Source organism: Vicia villosa, linkage group LG1 (assembly GCF_029867415.1).
Source record: "Vicia villosa cultivar HV-30 ecotype Madison, WI linkage group LG1, Vvil1.0, whole genome shotgun sequence".
Lineage (NCBI taxonomy): Eukaryota > Viridiplantae > Streptophyta > Magnoliopsida > Fabales > Fabaceae > Vicia > Vicia villosa.
In genome coordinates, this window is record NC_081180.1 from 100,279,814 (window position 1) to 100,302,058 (window position 22,245).

General features: G+C 32.7%; 1 pseudogene; it reads right to left on the reverse strand.

The window, feature by feature from the left end:
• Nucleotides 1-11,508: 11,508 nt before the first annotated feature.
• On the reverse strand, nucleotides 11,509-13,298 carry LOC131650193 (uncharacterized; annotated as a pseudogene).
• Nucleotides 13,299-22,245: the final 8,947 nt, after the last annotated feature.

Consider the following 22,245-nt stretch of genomic DNA (forward strand, 5'->3'; position numbering starts at 1 on the left):
ATTTTGATCAGTAACTCCGTATTCCCGTTAATATTCCAAATTTGTTCTCGTTAATATTTAATATTTTGATCAGTAACTTCATGTTCCCGTTAATATTCCTTATTTTAATCAGTAAGTCCGTGTTCCCGTTAATATTAATTATTTTGATCAATAACTTCGTGTTCCTGTTAATATTTCAAATTTATTCCCGTTAATATTCAAAAAAATTATCAGTAAAAGGTATCAGTAAAAGATTAAATTTGGGTTAAAATTGAAAAAGTTATAAAAAATACTAATATTAAAAAATTGAATATTGAAAATAAAAAGTAATTAAGAAAATAAAGTTTATATGTTGTTTTATTAGTATGCAATAAAAATTGGAAAGATCAATTATTTGACTTAAATTATTAATGTTTTACCAATAGTAGAACAAAATGTGACCTGCATAACGAAGAGACAACACAATATCGATTGTCCAATGCAATAAACTTATTCACATTTACTTTTAACTTACTAACAATGGTTCTCGTTAATATTGAATATTTTAATTAATAACTCCATGTTCCCGTTAATATTCAATAGTTTGATCAATATCTTCATGTTCTGGTTAATATACAATATTTTGATCAGTAACTTCATGTTCCTGTTAATGTTGAATATTTTGATCAATAAACATCATTTTCCCGTTAATAATCAATATTTCGATAAGTAACTTCATGTTTCCGTTAATATTCAATATTTTGATCACTAATTCATATTATCGTTAATATTCAATATTTTATTCAGTAACTTCATGTTCCCGTTAATATTCAATATTTTCATGTTCCCGCTAATATTCATTATTTTGATCAGTAACTTTGTATTTCCGTTAATATTCCAAATTTGTTATTGTTAATATTCAATATTTTGATCAGTAACTTCATGTTCACGTTAATATTTATTATTTTGATCAGTAACTCCGTGTTCCCGTTAATATTCATTCCTACTAATTCTCCCTTAACAACTCTTAATATGTCCATATACTTAATGCCATCTTGCCACTTAGTAGCCGTTAGATCTTATTACTTATTCTCATGCTTAGAGAAATATGGACGTTACATGAATCAACAGTATAATTATTCCTATATATAAATATTTTTGTTTTGGAATTATTTATAATTTTTTTAAATCAATAGTAAACTTATTCGCGTTATTATTCAATATTTAATTAAATGTGTTAATATCATTACCATATGTGCGTTACATATCATTACTCGTGTGTTCGCACATGTGATAATTTTTGTTTTGGAATTGTTTATAAAAATATTTAAATCAATAGTAAACTTGTTCTAGTTATTAATTAATATTTAAACCAATAGCTTAATATCAGTATTATATGCGCGTACTATATCAATACCCGTGTGTTCGCATGGGTACTGGTATGGTATGTTAAGTTCTCGTGAATTATTTACAAATTTAAAAAAATAAGGCATTGTGATGAAATAAAGAAAAATTAAATAATATATTAATTATTCATAATCAAAATAGTTTATTATTTTTAAAAGAGATAATATTTGAATCAATAAAAAATTTGTTCCTGTTTACAAAAAGGAAGAAAGTAAGATTCTCGTATTTGGATCACTCTTATTTTTTGACACAGATATTTATTCATTTATTATTATAGTTGTATACATAAAATTCAATGATTAGCCTATATTTTTTTGTATTTAGCTTAAATTTTAATATTTCAATTATTTTATATTATATATAGATAAATATGTATTAATCATTGATGAGGTTGTTCCCGTTAAAATTTTAAATTTTATAAATGACAAAAAAATTGTATGATTAATAAAAAATATCATACAATTTTGATACTATTTATTCATACATTACTTATCTTTCATTCAATTAGTATTTATATTGAAGTTCATTTCATTCATTTAGATTATATGCTTAGTTTGTACCAAAAAAATATGCGATTTTACTATCAACTTATAGATTGAAAACTCTATACACTATTTTATTTTATGTATAGTAATAAACTATCTTGTTCCCGTTCATAAATATATAATTATTTGTTATGCGATTCTCATATTTAATATTTCATTGTCCTTTCATTGTGAAAATATCTTTCTTCTTAATTTAAACCAAGTCATAATCTCATATCAAATTAAAATAAAATTATAGGCTATATTAAAACTGGAAATTAATATATTTGATTAAGATTTGTTGAATTATTTAAAGTTATTTAAAAATTTTTTTATTCTATATTTATATTTTTAAATAAAAGGATATATTGTTGAAGTAATTGATTCAACTAATGATATGAATATTTTTCTGTTTTGGTTTTTTCACTGTATCAGTAAAACATTTTCTCCCATAATATCGTAATTTTTTTTAATAATTTATAAGTCACATAAAATATTATCATATTTAAATTTATGACTGACACACACACACGCGCACACACACACACATATATATATATATATATATATATATATATATATATATATATATATATATATATATATATATATATATATATATATAAATTTTAATTAATATACATTATGACGGTATATTTTAATTTATTTGCATTAGTTATACAAAATATAGATGTTATTGCAATTAATGGTATATTTTTACTATCATTGATTTAGTTATTTGTACGACTAATATATAGTGTAGAAATTAACCTAAAAAGCATTATTTGTTAATATAATTGTAACGTAACACTAATTTTTGAAATTTAATTAAAAACTTCAAATAGGAAATGTTGAATTGTTTATATCTATTTGAATTATTTTATTTAATACTTAATAACATATAGACAATAAGAGTTATGTGATGCATGTTAAAAATAAAAAGTTATTTAACTTTATAATAAATAAATTATTACTTTTAGTATTTTTTTACAAATAAAACTATTATTTTAAAATAAATATTATTTTAAATGCATCACTTAATTTTTTTTACATAATTTAAAAAACAAGTATCAATAAATTTATTATATTTATGTTATTTATTGATATTTTAAAATATAATTAGTTCATTAAAGTTTTTATATTTTAAGAATAAATTAATAGTATTAAAAATCTAAAGTTGAGGATTTATTTATACTATTATGTCATTAAATAACATAAATTATATTTAAATTAATTTTTTAATCAATATTCATAAAGTATAGGATTTTAGTGTACTCTTCAGTCATAAAATAGCATAAATTATATTAAAAGCTCTAATTAATATTAAATTTACCAAACAATATATGTACTTCTAAAAATAAAAGAGCCAAAACGTTTTCTGCGCTTTTACTTGAGTTACAGTTATAAAAACTCTAATTAATATTAATAAATCATTTATTTAATTTTTGAAATTTAATTGAAAACTTCAAATAGAAAAATTTGAATCGTTTATATCTATTTGACTTATTCTATTTAATACTTAATAACATATAGACAATAAGAGTTATGTGATGCATGTTAAAAATAAAAAAGTTACTTAACTTTATAATAAATAAATTATTACTTTTAGTATGTTTTACTAATAAAACTATTATTTTAAATACGTCACTTAATTTTTTTTACATAAATTAAAAAAGTAAGTATCGATAAATTTATTATATTTATATTATTTATTGATATTTTAAAATATAATTAGTTTGTTAAAATTTTTATATTTTAAGAATAAATTAATAGTATTAAAAATCTAAAGTCGATGATTTATTTATACTATTTTGTCATTAAATAACATAAATTATATTTAAATTAAGTTTTTAATCAATATTCATAAAGTATAGGATTTGAGTGTACTCTTCAGTCCTAAAGTAGCATAAATTATATTAAAAACTCTAATTAATATTAAATTTACCAATCAATATATGTACTTCTATAGATAAAAGAACCAAAAGGCCACAAAAAGGAAAATGTTTTATGTGCTTTTACTTGAGTTACATTTATAAAAAATCTAATTAATATTAAATTTACCAAACAATATATGCACTTCTAAAGATAAAAGAGCCAAAAGGCCACAAAAAGGAAAATGATTTCTGTTTCTTCCAATGCTTCTACTTGAGTTACAATTACCATAAAGAAGAGTTACTCCTAAACATAAAATTTAGTAAAAACTTATCTAGTTGTTCTGCGATCAATGTATGGAACTTTAACTAATATACTAATAAGCCAAAACAACAACACTGATAAAGCTATAGTGATAAAAATAATTCAATTCCATTCAAACCATTCCATTCAACACAAAAAATAATAAAATTCAATCCAAACCATTTAATTCACAATAATAGAAACTTGAAAAGATGATTAAATCCTATAAGACTACCAACCTTGCACCATCTATTAAATCCTATAAGACTACCAACCTTGCACCATCTATTGGAGGACTTCCACATAAGAGTAATCGCGGCCCCATTATTGATAGAAAATAAACCCTAAAAGACTTGCACCATCTATTGGAGGACTTCCACATAAGAGTAATCGCGGCCCCATTATTGATAGAAAATAAATCCTAAAATAAAGATTTTATATTTGAGAAGGTTTCATAATATTAAGAAATCAGTAATACACAACGCAACATTGTAAAAGAAAAAAAAAACAAACAATAACATTAAAAAAAAAGAGATAAATCGAATGTATATAAAGAACAAACTTTCTTCATTTTCGGGAAACATGATGTGTCGGTGTCGTGTTTTTGGTGTCCTTAGTATGTAATTTTAAATTTGAAAATGCTCCTAACCTGAAATAGCTCTGAAGCAACATTAACATTCCCTTCTTTGAGTTAAGCCATTGCCAAATCATGATAACCATTCCTTTTCCTAAAACAACCAAATTCACAAAAACATCAAAAATTGATTCAAATCCTAAAACTTGAAATGAAAAATTTAAAAAAACAGAAATAAAACAAATACTTGTTCCTCTCTTTCTCAGTTGTTGATTTGCAAGGAACATTACCACCATCAAAAACAACAATCGATGTTACTTTATAGTACCGAAGCAGATTCACTTTATGCATAAAGTATTCAATGTAACACAATTCTTTTCACTATCAGAATCAAAACAAAGTTCCATAAGGCATAAATAAGCTAAAACCAAAACAAAAACAAATAAAAAAATCAATACAATGAATGAGTGAATTTTAAAACTGGATAAAAAACAGATTTTTACTCACCTCCTTTATGAAGCCATGAATATGCATTAATACCCACCTGCAGATTTCGCAATGTGAATGAGAATAAGCAATGAGAATGAAAAATTGAACACAGCCCAGATAAAATTTTGAGGAAAAATCAAAACTTTGTCAAAAAATATTAAATCTAACAAACCATTAACCATGAAGCAGTAAAACATTTCATTCAGACCGCTCATCGTCGGATCGCCGATAAAACACAACAACCATTTCGAATTCGACGTCCACCACACTCACCGCTAGAAATCCGATGTCGTTGCCACAGATCTACCACCGCAATAAAAACAATCCAATAAAAAACAAACATCAGAACACCAAATCAATTAAAAGAGAAAACTTTCAAATTTCATAGTATCAGTTATACCATTCAACAACTATATAACATCAAATACTTTCAGTAGTTTAGCAAATTTAAAAAATCAATTCAAATTAAAAGAAAATTTAAAACAGAACAGTAAATCTGCTGCGGAATTATATGAATGGTTGTTACCTTTGTTTCTAGATTTCACTGGTGAAACGGCGACGAAGCATCATCAACCTTCAAACACAAAAAAAAGAAGCTATTAGAATTAGAAAAAATGATTCAGGAACAGGTTCAGATTAAAATTCACTCTTTTAATTGTTGGTTTGTGGTTCTTGAATCAAGGGTTCTGTGATGTGATCGATTGATTTTGTTTCGGTACCCATGGTTATGGGTTTGGGGTGAATTGAGATTCTCAATGGGAAGTTAGGGATTTGGATATGGGTGAGAGATAAAATGAATTTGTGAAAAGATTTTATTTATTGTGTAACGTAATGAAATTTTTGTTTTTGGAATTGGAATAGAAACCGTTCAGTAGAAGAAAGAGAACGTGAGAAACAGTTTTTGAAATTGGAATTGGAATAAATACCGTTTTTGAAATTGGAATTGGAATAGATACGTGAAACAGAAGGTTGAGAGCATAGAAGATTGAGGCTGCTGATGTGGAATATTGTGGAGACAGCAGCTGATGTGGACAATCCCATTGATCAAAAAAGGGAGACTTTTCTTATATGATAGATATTTTCAGTCTTATAGTATTTTAAATAATTCAAATACAAAAAAAAAAGAGTGGATACATATTTTAAAATTTGTATTTTCTATTATCAAATGATTTTCTTATTACTAAAAGACTAAAATAATTATTTATTTAAGACAGCATTTAATAGTTTTTATTTTTAATTATTTGATAATTTGAATTGCATAAATTCCATTCAATATGTTTTATTATTTATTTTGTATTGAATATTTTTCAGATAATTAAATCCACCAATTTACCTGTATTTGCTTCAAGCTTTGATATCTAATTATGAAAAGTATAATTAATTTTGATATTTTAAGTGAAAATAATAAATTTTTAATAAATTTTACTTTTTTTTTATTGCAGATATTTTATGAAATGGGAAAAATGAAACTATTGATTTAAATATTGAAATATATATAACTTTACTTTGAAAAACCGCTTATAATTTACTTTAAATAAAAATATTTCTGTACTTCAAATATTTATTTTGTTCTCATCAGTGTATTTTTTATAAACAATAATTATTATTTGTGAAAATAATGCGTGTGTCTGATCAGAACCCGTGCGTATGCACGCGTTTGTTACTAATTTCATTTTGGAACTCTATCTATTGATGTTTTTAATTTTGTTTCGGAATTTCAAAGCAAGGCTAATCTACGAAAAGACATATCTTCCTCTTTTATTGCCTTGATCCCCTAAGTGGATAACCCTCAGGTGTTGGGGGATTATAGATCTATAAGTTTGGAGGGTAGTTTATACTTTATACAAAGTTATGGCAAATATATTGGCTAACAGGTTGAAGAGGGCAGTGGGGAAACTTGTTTCTAGTTCTCAAACTGCCTTTGTACCAGAAAAATTCAAGATGGAGTTGTTGTTCTTAATGAAAATGTTGACATGGCCAAAAGAGATAAGATGGACTGTTTGTTGTTGAAAGTGGATTTCGAAAATGGTGTATTTCAAATATTTCTTAACTTAAATTCACGCCGCAACAACCGCAATGCGCATCGCAACAACCGCAATGCGCATCGCAACAACCGCAACCACAACCGCATCTGCGACCGCAATTTAAAACCATGGTTACTAGTGTAAAAAAAATCATCACTCTGATGGAGAGATTTAAGATCTCTGTACTATTCAGATGATCATGGTAGCGATTGGTTTCTAAAAGGTACTCCCTCCGTTCCTTTATAATTGTCACTTTTTAAGTTTTTCCACATACCAAGACAACTAATGATTATTGTTACTTTTTAAGTAATGATTATTATTTTTCCAATAATACCCTAAACTTTTTAATACTTTATTTAACTTTTTTTCTCTCTATCATAATGATTAGGGGTAATTTTGACAAAACAACAAAAATACTTTCTTGAACTTTGAAATGTGACACTTAAAAAGAAACAAATTTTTTTTACAAAAGTAACAATTATAAAGGAACGGAGAGAGTATATCCTGTAGGTTGGGGATTGGGAATATCATTTTATTTTGGAAGAGTAATTCGATTGGTGGGACTTTTTGAAGGTGTTGTTTCCTCTTTTTTTTTTTCTCGAAATATCATCAAACCCAAATACGACAGTTGCCCAAATGGGGTGTTTCATTGGTAGCAGGTGGGATTGGCAATTCAGTGCAAATTATTTGTCAATGGTTGCAACTGTTCTGTCTCAAGTTGCAGAATTGGAGCTGTTATTGGCAGAGATTGTTCAATGTGTGGAAAGTGAATATAAGTTCATTTGGTTCATAGGTGCTGATGGAAAATACATGGTGTGCGATGGTTCATGGTTATACTGCAATATTGAGACAGTCTGAAACTATTAGTTTGAGCACATCATTGACGGATGCAAATGCCAGCATATGGAAGACGTCAGTTCCGTCGAAAATTCAGGTGTTTAGTTGGAGATGTTTCATTGGTAGAATTGCAACAAAAAATGAACTGAAGCTGTGGCTCACTTGTTGTTCTCGTGGCCGTGTTCGAATTCAGTTTGGCCGCGTTCGAAGGTAGTGAACTGAAGCTTGAATTTATGTGGTGAAATGATAAACTCAAGCATTCAATTGCTTAAGCTGTTCACATCAATTATTGAATAATTTAACACATCACAATAAGTTGATTTAACAATTATATCCTGTTTGCAATGTTAGATTCTAAGCTAATAGTATATGATTTCATACAAGAAGATTGAATCATTTATCATAAATATAAACTTAACTAAACATAGAGTGAAAGAATTGAATGTAGTCGCATGTTAGAATCATTGAGAGAACATGTTCATGTAAAATTATATTTTAAAGTTTAATGGTGAAACTATGATGGAAATAGAGAGCATGTTAAAGTTTAATGTATTGTCATTTTGGAGGAACCTTTTTCACTTCCTATTTAATGTATTGCCATTTTGTTGTTGGTGTGAAACTACAATTCACACATCATAGAAACACAATGAAAAGCTTGCATTGATAGAAGAAAGAGATAACCTTTTGTATTTCACAACTAGTTAACATCAATACTGGTGTCAAGTATATATAGCATACAGAGTTAGTTATATTCTAACTAGCCTCTATAATTAAACTATAACTACCTAACTGATTATGAATGTAACAGTAACTAGGATACAAAGAGATCTCATTCTATATGTTGCTCATCATGCTTAACATCCCCTCTCAAGCTGGAATAGATATTCAACATTCCAAGCTTGCTTTGAAGATTGTTAAAAGGTCCTACATGCAGAGATTTTGTCAACATGTCTGCCACTTGATCTTTTGAAGCAATAGGAAGTAGATGAAGAATGTCTGCCTGCACTTTATCTCTTACCACATGACAATCAATCTCGATATGTTTCGTTCTTTCATGAAACACGGGATTGGCTGCTATATGAAGAGCATATTTGTTATCACAGTAGATTACAAATGGAGCAGAATGCTTAATTTGAAAATCTAGCAGTAGGTACAATATCCATTGACCTTCGCATGTAGCTTGAGCCAATGCCCGATATTCTGCCTCAGATGACGACCTGGATACAACAACTTGTTTCTTGCTCTTCCAGCTTACCAAAGAATCTCCAAGGAAGAAGCAAAAGCCAGTTGTTGATCTTCTCGTATCGGGACATGCTCCCCAGTCAGAATCTGAGAATCCTTTAAGCGTGAGAGCTGATGATGAGCTAAAGAACAAACCATTACCAAGATTTCCTTTAAGATATCTCAACAGATGGATACCAGCTAACATATGTTCATCAGTAGGATTGCTCAAGAACTGACTCAGCTTGCTAACTGTGTATGAGATTTCAGGTCTGGAGTGTGTGAGATAGAGTAATCAACCAACCAACCTCCTGTATTCAGTGGGATCAGAGAGACATTTACCAGATCCTTGATGCAATTGGACATGAGGCTCCATAGGAGTATTGTAAGGTTTTGCTCTAGTTAGACCTGCATCTTGCAATAAATCCAATGTATATTTTCTTTGGCAAAGAGTAATTCCTTCTTTTGACCTGCTTACTTCAAAGCCAAGAAAATATTTTAGACTGCCAAGATCCTTGATGCTGAACTTGTTATGTAAGAGGGTCTTAATACTAGTTATGTCATCAATATCAGTCCCCCCTAAGACCAGATCATCCACATAAACAAGGATTCCTGTGAATCGAAGTCCATTGGATTTGGTAAACAAGGAATAGTCTGACTTGGATTGAATGTATCAAGATTGGAGAAGAGTTGTAGTAAGCTTAGTGTTCCACTGTCTGCTTGCCTGCTTCAAGCCATAGAGGTATCTTTGGAGTTTGCAAACAAGATTAGGATGAGGTAATGTCAAGCCATGTGGAGGTTGCATATACGCTTCTTCATTGAGTTCACCATGCAAGAAGGTTGTGTTAACATCAAATTGAAACACGGGCCATTGACAAGCAACAACAATAGCTAAGAACACACGTATAGTGGTCATTTTAACAACAGGACTGAAAGTGTCCATGTAATCCAAGCCTCCAGTCTGGGTGAAACCCTTGGCTACTAACCGAGCTTTGTACCTCTCTACAGAGCCATCAACATGTTGTTTAAGTTTAAAAACCCATCGACATCCAATAGCTCTTTTATGTTGAGGTAATGGAACTAATGTCCAAGTATTGGTATGTGTGAGGGCCTGTAACTCAGAATGGATAGAATCACTCCAGTGTTTATTAGTAATAGCTTCCTCATATGTGTGAGGCTCAGGAATAGAAGATAAGTAAAGAATGAATTGGTTATGTGTAGGAAAAAGATTATGATAGGAAGGAAAATGGGATAATGGATACTTACTTTGAGAAGAAAATTGAGTGGCAGCTGAATTGTGGAGTGGGACTGTATTCTCAATCAGGTTACAATGGTAATCTTAGAGGTAAGTGAGAGGCTTGCTGTTTTTGACAGACTTTCTTAATGCAGTAGCAGGATTAGGGTTAGAAATAGGTATGTTAGGATTAGATAATGTGTCAGAAACATGTAAAGGTTTAGGAATAGGTGTATCAAGAGAAATAGTATCAGAGCTGCCAGGAATAGGGGAAGAATTATGCTGATGTGTAGTAGTGTTATCAATGTAAGGAAAATAAAAAAAATCATGAGAAGGATGATGGAATTGGGTTAAAGTTGGGGATGATGAAGGTAGAGATTGTTTATAAGGAAAGATGGATTCAAAAAATATAACATCTCTGGACAGAAAAAGTTCCTTTGAATGTAAATCAAATAGTATATGACCTTTGACTCCAAGTTTAAATCCTAAATATAGGCATTTTCTGGATCTAGAGTCAAGCTTCTTTCTATGTGCTTGCAATGTTGCAGCAAAACATAGAGAACCAAATACTCTAAGAGAATCTATGTTGGGAAGGCAGTTATAGAGAATTTGAAAAGGTGATTTTTGGTGTAGAAAAGGTGTGAGAAGTCTGTTAATGATATGAATAGCATGACTTACTGGATAAGACCAAAAAAATTTGGGAAGGTGGGCTTGAAATAGCAAGGCTCTAGTGATGGCAAGAATGTGTTGGTGCTTCCTCTCAAATATTCCATTTTGTTGAGGAGTACCAACACATGAAGTGTGATGAATAATGCCATTGTTTTTATAGTAATCATTGCCATTGTCAGATCTAATACACTTAATGGCTTTATTATGTTGTGTTAGAACCATAGACACAAAGGCTTTTATCAGATTTGCAGTTTCAGACTTTTGCTTCATAAGGAAAATCCAAGTAAAACGACTCTTATCATCTATAACAGTTAGAAAGTACTTATGACCATTCATTGAAGGGATAGAAAGAGGACCCCAAATGTCCATGTGAACTAGATCAAAAGGTTCACTGGACTAATGAGCACTATCAGGAAAAGGTAGCCTCTTTTGTTTAGCATAAAAACATATGTCACACGGTTTATCAGAGGAATCAACAGTTATAAAGGGAAAAAATTTCTTTATTTCAATTAACTTGGCATTGGAAGGGTGCCCAAGTCTCAAATGCCAAATGTTACAATCAGTTTCCTGTCTAGGAAGTACATAATTAATAGCTAAAGTGGTATTATGTAATGATGATGGCATAGAATTAATGGGAGAAGGTGAGATGAGGGGAATGGCAACAGGTGGTTGATTGAGAATATACAATCTTCCTCATAACTCAGTTGCACCAATCATCTTCCTTGAGCAAGTGGTCTGTATGAAACATGTAGAGTTATCAAATGTCAATTGGCAATCCAAATTAGAAGTAAGTTTAGGTACATAAATGAGGTTAAAGGTGAAATGTGGCATATACAAAACATTGGTCAGCACAAAACTATTTCATCAAAAAGAATGGTGCCATCAAGATGTGTTGACACCAATGCGCCATTTAGTAATTTCACAGTTATTTCAGGAATTCTCTTTAGACATGAGAACAATCTTCTAGAAAAGCAAACATGATAAGTAGCCCCCGTGTCAAGTATGAAAGTCTCAATTGTGTTTTGTTTGGGAAAAGTGCAGATAATACCTGAGTTGGTCTTGGCTTGAGAGACAAGATGATTAACACTGTGAGAATTAGAAGATTGTTGCAGTAAGGCTATAAGGGCTTTGTGTTGAGCAGGTGTGAAACTAATGCTTCCGGATGCAGTCTCATTAGGCTGTTCAGTAGCAGGTTCATGTTGAGTTTCATCCTCATCCTCATGGCCAGCTGATACATTGTTAATGTGGCTTTGTTGCTGCCAGTAAGGAGGATAACCATGCTTTTTAAAGCATGTATCAATTGTGTGATTGGTCATACCACAGTGAGTGCACACTCTCATACCTCTACCAAGACCATTGTTGGACCTTCCCCCTCTTGAACCTCGACCTCGAGTAAAACTATTCCCTTTTCCTTGAGACTGATTAGCAGGAAAAACTAAAATCTTGGACTCATCAACTGGGACAATTAACTGTCTTTCTTGCTGGACCAGTAAAGAATATACTTGGCAGATATTGGGAAGAGGATCCATCAACATGATTTGGGATCTAACTGCAGAATATGTATCATTCAACCCTTTAAGGAATCGAATTACCTGATCAGAATCACGATAGCTACATATCTTATCAATAGCTAGGCAAGTGGTGGCACATTCACAAACAGGTAGTGGGCGAAAATTGTCCAATTCTTGCCACAGCATTTTCAATTTAGTGTAATAAGATGAGATTGAAGAATCACCTTGCCGAAGGGTGCAAATTTCTTCCTGAATCTCTGAGATTCTGAATACATCACCATGATAGAAGCGATCTTTGAGTTCTTTCCATATACATGAAGTTGTTTCCATCCATAAAACGCTTTGTGATATTTCAGATTCAACTGAATTGTTCAACCACGACATTATCGTTGTGTTGCATCGATCCCAAGCAATGGAATCACGATCTTCATCAGGTGGTCGAGGTAACGCACCATTGATAAAGTGTAGTTTGTTCTTGGATCTCAACGCCATCGTCATAGATCTTGACCAAGAATGGTAATTACCAGCGTTCAAGAGAGGAGAAACAAGAACAAGGGCGGGGTTTTCATTGGGATGCATGAAATAAGGATTAAGAGTATCATTTTGATACCCTTTGTTGGTATTGGAGGTCGTGTTGGATGAAGAAGAAGAAGCAGGGGAGCTATCGGTGGACATGGTGGGAACGAAAAAAGGAAGCAAAGATCGCAAGAATAGGAAGAAGAAGAAGAACTCTGAGAATGCAGCGGAAAGGAATGAGACGCTAGCCACATGCCAATGATACCATGTGAAACTACAATTCACACACCATAGAAACACAATGAAAAGCTTGCATTGATACAAGAAAGAGGATAACCTTTTGTACTTCACAACTAGTTAACATCAATACTGGTGTCAAGTATATATAGCATACAGAGTTAGTTATATTCTAACTAACCTCTATAACTAAACTGTAACTACCTAACTGATTATGAATGTAACAATAACTAAGATACAAAGAGATCTCATTCTATATGTTGCTCATCATGCTTAACAGTTGGTGTCAATGAAGAGATTTCGTGGCTGCAAAATAAACTCTTTTCCTAAACTTGCTTAATTGTGTTTGACTACATTACCGGTGAAGGATAACACATGTTTCCAAGAGAAGAAATGTGGAGGATTTTTCGAGAGAGGAGAGACACTATATATATGTTAGGGAGATGAAAAATGATAGAGGTTTCTCATAAGATGTGAGTCAAATATGCATCTTATATTTCATGTTTGTGTAACAGGACACAACAACAAGCTAGTCAACTAAGTTTCTCAACCACGTACCATTCAATTTAATTATTAAATCAAATAATCTTATATGATCTCATTTTTCATTACTACATTGGATCCTCTCTACCCTCTAATGCAATCCCCTCACCCTTTTCCTTCTAAGTAACTCCCTCTCTCATAGGCTATAGTGTGTCCATTCTAAACTCCGTTACTAAACTCAATGTTGTTTGATGCCATTCACCATGTCCCCTCCATCAATTTCTCCGACACAAACATGGTCTTTCATTCTCATCTACTACCTCATGGATTAGAAAATGAGGTTTTCCATCACCCTTACCATGTAATTTTTGCTTGAGATCTAAACCCAGTGATAAAGAAAGCATTATTGAGTTTGGATTATTTAGTTTCAACTATATTTTGATTTTAGACAATTTTCTAATTAGGTTTTTATGTGGATATTTTTCTCAAAAAAAAAAAAAAATTGGTTCTTCATTTTGAAAATAATTTGATATATTTATATATTGCTTAGAGATAAACTAAAAAAATGAACTAAAAAAATGAAAACTTGAATATAAAAAAAATTGGTTCTTGATTCTGAAAATAATTGGGTTTATTTAGAGATAAACTCCAAAAAAATAAAAACTTGAATGAGAAATGATTAAGAAAATTTCTTTAGCCACCTCCCTATGGGGGTCACCCCCAGCGAAAAACCCAAATTACCCCTGCTTCGGAAATGAACTTCCGAAGCTTTGATTTTTTTTAAAAAATTTCCACAATTCGGAAGTGCATCTCCGAAAACACCTCATGGGGGGTGTGTTCGGAGATGATCTTCCGAAAACACCTCATGGGGGTGTGTTCGGAGATGAACTTCCGAAAACACCTTTGTTCAGATTTTGAGGGGTTTCGGAAATGCACTTCCGAATTATGCAGAAACAGAGATTTCTTTTTATGTTTTTCTTAACAGTTTCGTATTTTTAATTAAAAGAAACCGGGAAATAAAATAAACGACATATAAAAGTGAAAATACTAATATGATAAAAAAAGTAATATATACAACCGATCTGAATCCAAATAATAATAATAATGTGCTAAAGATACAATCCGAAAACAAAAAATAAATAAACCCGACCACTACTGGGTGTGCCTAACCCTCTCTCCCTGGTTCTTCCTCTGCCGCCTGTATGCCGCCGCACGGCCCGCATCAGTGACGATCATCTCCATCACGGCCACAGCCTCTGGACCGCCCTGCTGAACGACACCTCGATCCAACGCGTCCCGCCCAAGCATCTCTATCCGCTGGCGGATCGGCATGAGATCAATGGCGTGGTCATCCTAGGCCTGCTGGTTCTCCAAGATCTGCTCGTGTGCTGGCCTAGGAGCGCCGGGAACATCGGGTCTAAGTAGAGGATGTGACACCCGATAGAACCATGTGACATATCCCTCCTCACTGTGCCAGTCCTTTGTGACCCGAGTGAGACGGTACTCCTGCGGTACCACATGATGCTGCCAGTCCTCCCATATGGCAGTGAGCTGCACTCGGGTCACTGTGTCGGGAGCAGCCTCAAAGGGTGACCTGGGTATCCGCTGCACGAATCCGAACTGACGCATGCACCGCTCAGGGAGATACCGGACCATGATGGTAGTCCCGCATGCCAGCCAGCCTGAATATAGAGCAATGCCGTCAAAGGGGACAATTTGAACGTAGTCGCTGAACGGCCTCCAGGCGACGTCGTCGTGCATCGTGCGGTCCAGGTATCCACGGTATGGTCCCATCGCATCGTTCCCCCTCTGGAGAACGTATCTGGCGGCCCTGGGCATGGCGTCCACGTACGCAGGATCGATGTGAAAGCCGTGGATGCGGGAGAAGTAGGAGATGATCCAGCTCTGAAACAGAAACACGATAATGTATTAAAAATAAATACGAAACATAAATAAATAAATAAATAAATACGATAATGTATTAAAATAAAACGTACCGTAAGTAGTGTGCAGGATCCGACCAACTGCCTCGTCCTCCAGTTGGAGGACTCATTCAGCTTCTGGTAGAGGTATGCCAGAGTAGCTGCCCCCCAGTTCCACTGGTGAACGGTATCCAGGTCCATGAAGTATCGGAGGTAGGTCACGTCGACGTACCTTGCACTCTTATCCACAAAGCATGCAGCGCCTACCACATGCATGTACCAACACCGGAGAGCGCAACCGCGGTGATAGTGTGTGAATAGCTCGTCACCCGCCTCCCTAGCCTTGGCCGCCGCGTCCAGGTGGTGCTCAAAATAGCAGCTCAGTGTGGTGAACCGAACATGAGGCCCAGATGTCGTGACGTACTCAAAGTGAGCAACCTCGTGCTCCATGCCCAAATAGAGCGTCATCCACTCAATGGCCTCGACCCTCTGGATCCGGGAGTGGTGCAACAGCGGCCCCCTAATCGGCAGGTGGAGAAGACACTGCACGTCATGCAAGGTGATCGTCATCTCCCCAACCGGCAAGTGGAAAGAGGACGTCTCCTCGTGCCAGCGCTCCACAAATGCCCCCTGCATGCCGGTGCTGATGGTGGTGTACCCCGTCATGCAGAGCCCGCTAAGCCCTGAACCTCGCACATGGTCGTTAAACTACTCAGCTGCTGGTTTAAACAGACTGAAAATCTTCCGGGCGTGGTTCACCATTTTCAACGGCTCTCTCTCCTGTTACAAAAAAAACAAATAAGCGACATATATTAAATAAGCGACAAATAAACGGTTAAATTATAAAAAATGGTGACAAATAAACGATTAAATTATAAAAAATACCTCTTCCTCCCAGATACGCCGAGCGACGTGATCGTGGTAGTGAATCAGCACGGAAGTGTCAAAGGACCCTCCCGGATAGCTGTCCTCCTGCTCATCCTCCTCCCCGGCTGGAGGGTCAACATCCGGTATCCCCTCCGGCTCGTGGTAGGGCATTGCCGCCACCTCCTCCTCATCCTCCTCCTCCTCCTCTCTCTGGCGGGAAGAAGATACCCGAGCCAGCCGACTCCTAGATCCTGAAGCAGATGTACCCTCTCCCTCGCCCACAGGAACTCGCACACGTCGTCCCCGGCCCTGTCCCCGTCCCTGTGTCGACGCCAGCTGCGCCGCCGCCCGCTCGCGTCTAGCCGACGCAGTCTGGGTCTCCCTACCTTGTCTGATGCGTGCTAGTTGGTTGCCTGACATGTTCCTGTAAACAATTGAAATCGATTAATATGCGAGACAAAAGAAAAAAACTAAAAAAATTGAACTTCTGATACAATTCGGAAGTTCATTTCCGAAACTGGGATGGAGGTGTTTTCGGAAATGAACTTCCGAAACACCCCTGCGAGGAAGTTTTCTGCAACTTCCATGGCAGACCCCTAAACCAAACATCAAACCTATGTCTACACATTCTAAACATCCTAAATATCAATATAAACCTAACCTAATACATTTTTTGCTATTTGTAAACAGCCTAATATACATTTTAATCATAGATCTTAAAATCAAAATGCTTACCGATTGAATAGATTGGAGGACTTTTGAATGTAATAGAGCAAGTAGATGAAGCCTTTGAGGTAGCTTGGAACTGGTTTGCACAAAAATCTCTTGGGGTTGAGTTTGGAAGAAGATTAGGGTAGATGATTAGGGGGAGGGAGCTGTTTTGCTTAATCTGCAAAACGCGCAGTATTTCGGAAATGAACTTCCGAAATGCTGTTTTCGGAAATGAACTTCCAAAATAAGATAATTTTTTCAAAAAAAAAAGGCGCTTTCGGAGATGCATCTCCGAAAACACCTTTTTCTTGCATTTCGGAAATGCATTTCCGAAGTTAGGGGTAGTTTGGGTTTTTCACCAGAGGTGACCAAGAAGACATGGGGATTGATAAAGAAATTTTCATGATTAATTTCAATGTCATAGTCAAAAAATTAAGAACTACAAAAATACCCAATAATCTTAAAGATTCTGAACCTTTTTTTTCCCAAAAACTTTGGTGTTTGTTTGGTGAGAAACTATTGGCTTTGTCTTTGAAAGACTAATAGATGTGCACATTGCTTGACAGTAGTTAGGAGTTTATAAAATTTAAGTGTCAAGCACCATGAAAATGATATGACATAATGGGTAAGGTTGTGTCTGAGAGTGGGTCGTTGGAAAACTAACAAGTGAAATCAAGAAATATTGGAAATAAAAGCAAATTAGTATGTACAGATAGAATATAATAAGATCAAGTGGAATTGTTATATGAAATGGTGTTTAATAATGGTGCACCGTGAAAGACCTAATAGCCAGTTCACCCTAAACTTCACCATATTATTTAAAAATTGAAATTTATTTAAAAAATTTTTGTTTTTTAAAATAATTATTTTTGTTTTGATAATCACACAAATATGGGATAGGGGAGTTGAAAAAATAAGATGAATATAAGGAGAGATAAGAAAATTAGAGAGAATGGACTCTTATACCCCAATTTTAATCCTAAGATCCCACATCATTTATAAATTTGTCTTCGTATCTTTTCAAAGTAAAAAATAACCAAAAACCGCATTTCATGCATTTTTAGCGCCTCAAGCGTCTTTTTAAATTATTTTACTGTCTTCGAAAAAAATTTGATTCTACAGGTAGACCGATAAAAAAAAGATTCGACACTGCAAAAATTAGAAAGCAAAATATTGAGTTCTGATATTTAATTGTCTGCTTTATGAATCTACGTTTCACGTAGATCATGTTTGTGTGCTCGCTTTATTTTTGGGTGCAGTTTGAAGTCGCTTTTTTTATCGTCAGTGTCTGTTTAATCAGGTATTTTAATATTTGATTTTGATCATTTGCAGTCTTTTTTATTAATCTTTGTTGCATGTAGTTTATTTTAATATATTCATTTTCTTTTTTCCGATTAATTAGGAGTCTATTTTTTTTTTATCATTTTTTGTTATTTTCGGCCCGTTTTTATTCAGAAAAAATTAAAATAAGATGTTTTCTTCTTGATTATATTTTATTCTTTTAGTTTGTATTATTTTTATCATTTATATTAACTTTTTTTAATTATTAGTTGTATTTGTCATTATAGAATAAATGTTGTTTTATGTCCAACTTTGAGGTCATTTTCCATGGAGTTCCTTTGAAATTTTGAGAAAATACCAAACACCAAAGTTGTAGAGGATGTTTAGGGTTTTCCAAAAAGTACAAGAACTCCTCTATAGAATTTGTGAGCTAGGAGATATGAATTTATGAAGATGACACCATGAAGTTATTTTTTCCATGATCAACCAAGTTGCAAAACTCAAACCATTTCTCTACAAATCTTTTTTTAGCCTATATTGCTTTTAAATATCTTCATAATTTAATCTTTACACCATTAATTGAAGCATTATCCAAGTGGTTAAGTGTTTATCCCTTAAATCATTTCATGTTTGCACTAAAGGCACCATTGTCATTTTGGAAAAGCCACTTTAATCACAAAACTTTATGCATTGAGCCCATTATTCTTGTTTGCTTCTAACTTTGAAACATTACAAAACCAACAAGCAACCATCTAATAGTATAGGAGTCACCCTATTGTTCTTGATAAAAGCTTGCCAAAGTTCATGGGAACAATAACTTCCACTTTTCAGCACAAAAAGCAACCTAACACCATTTGAATTTGGTACACTTTTTTTATTATATTTTTTCCTCCACAAACCACAAATCTTCCCTATAAATAGAGGCCCCTATCTCTTGTTTCAAACACACAAAAAAAATCTTCAAACTCACTCCCTCACTTGAAAGCTCCAAAATTCCACTTTGCATAAACTTGTGATTTTTGAGTTCCAAGCAATTTCTATGTAAACTAGGCCAAAACTCTTCATTTTTCCTATTGATTATTTTATTTCAAGTTATTAAATAAGTAGACTCTTATGCTTATTCTTTATTTAATTTTATTGCATTTTTACTCTTGTTATATTTATTTAGTACCTTAATCATCACCATTTTTTATGAAAAATTCAATTGATTTTAAATCAAGAGTTGAAAAGTGTTCTTGAACCTCCATCTTCCTCTTTTTTTTCCGATCAATTGGACTTTGATGATTCATCTTGTTTAATTAAGTATGGATTAAGACTTGATGAACTTTCATAATTTCAAATCTACTTTAAGGTGATCATGAGATTACTTTGAGTACTTAGCGATGATGATAAGTTTGTCCTAAGGTCTTAAGAAATACTTGATTGATGTAATGATCTCATAAACTTCTTTGACTTAGGTCTTGATCCACCCATATTTTCACTTGTATCATATGATCTCACATATTGATTATTAACACTAACCTTATTTTGTACTAACTTTTACTTTTAACACAATATATATCTCCGCAATTTATATTTTTGTTCTTTATATATCCATACTTTATAATTTCGCAATTTATATTTCCGCTCTTAATATTTCCGCATTTTATATTATGCTATTTATTTTATGCTCTTTACATTTTATTGCATTTTATCTTTATGCCATTTGTCTTTTGAGCTCTTAGTTTTTTTCTATTTCTTTTTTCCTTTTTATATTTTTTTTTGGTTTACTTTATTTATTTATTTATCATTTATGATTTCGTTTAATTTTAATACAATAAAATGTCCAAAAATATTTTATTTATTGAATCAAGTCTTGGCTTTATTTTATCTTATGTATTAAATAAAAAACCAAAAATATGTTTGTTGTTCAAATCATTTAGGTCTTGTTGAAATTTTGTGTGGCCAAATTTCTTGATAAACTCTTGATGTCATGATACCATAATTAACTTGCTTTCTTGAGCATGACTTTAGTTTCTTTAGGGTTTATACCATGCTTAAGTAAAAATTAATACCATGAACATGTTTGATTCAAATTGTTTTATGTTTAGTAAATGATTAATATTTATACATTTATATTTAATATATTCAAAAATCATTAAAAATAAGTTTTCTTTAATTTAATTTGTATAGATTTTAATACTTGTTTAATATAATCTTTTGATGAAATATTGATATTAATGTCATGCCATTTAGATGCCTTTGTATTTTGTTGTTCATACCATGAATTAATTAGACTTTATTCTTTTTCAAATGACTAAAGCATGATTAGAATGTGAAACTTTTGTCTTGTAAACCCTAATTTCATAAACCCTAATCCATGTAATATTTTATTGACTTGATATCATGCCTTGATGTTTGCACTTGTTCATCTTTGAGTTTATACCATGATAATCCTTTGGGGTTCCTCATTTGATATTGCCACATTTTTTTTTGTGATTAACCTTGTATGCTTAAGGTGATTACCTTGAGTAATGTTTGTCTTGATCTTACCATGTTTATATGTTTGATATGATCCTTTTGCTTGATGATTATCCATACTTGTTGTTCGATGTTCATACCTTGATTGTGTCCATAATACACATATCATGTCTCACACACCACTTGATATATTCACCTTTAATGCTTGCTTGAGATGTATGATTTCTCATTGATGCTTAAACTCCAAAGGAATGAGAATGGTATTGACTAAAATTGTCAAGGTACTCAGTCTCTTTTCCAATCTCTTTTACTTTTTGCTTAGTATTGTTAAAGCTTTGCACTTCTTTTAAAAATGGGTTTGTATTATTAAAGCTCAACGTTTTTAAAATCAACCCTGGGTTTTGTATTGTTAAAGCTCAACCAACCCCCTTCTTTAAAACCTTGGTACTAAGAGGAGAATAATTTTCGGTGAAACTACTCTTAGCCCGTTGATCTTGTATTGATAAAACCTGGTCCCTTTCTATTTAAAAATTGTTAAGTATTGTTAAAGCTTAACATTTTGAAAATCCGTTGAGTATTGTTAAAGCTCAACACCCAAAAAGATTTTGGCCACTTGGCCTTTTTATTTTCCTTTTAAGAGGAACCACAAAAGCTCTGACTTCCCTATTGTTAAAGGGGTATGTAGGCCTAAGATGCAATGTCTTATCGATCTCACTTTTAAAACTCTTTTCTCATCTCCCCACTCTATTTAAACAAAACACATAAGCATTTTCAAAATAACAGTAACAATAATAACAATATTTTCAAAGAGGTTCCTATGGAGTATCATAGATGTGAGGGGTGCTTAAAACCTTCCTCTTGCATAACAAACCCCCCGTACCTAAATCTCTGTTTATTTTATTAGTTTTGATTTTAAAAACTTCTTTGGATTTTATTCGCTTTTTCTCCCATTTCCTTTGGAAACAATAAAGCGCAGTGGCGACTCTGTTTTAAAACAAATGAGCTAAGTCCATTCAATGGCTTTAGTCTCACAAATTTCACCGCTACAGGGACAAATAAAATGCACTAAAAATTTATAAATGTTCGTCCTAATCATTTGGTCTATCTGTATCCCTAAGAGTTTTCTTTTGAGAGTTTCACCAAGC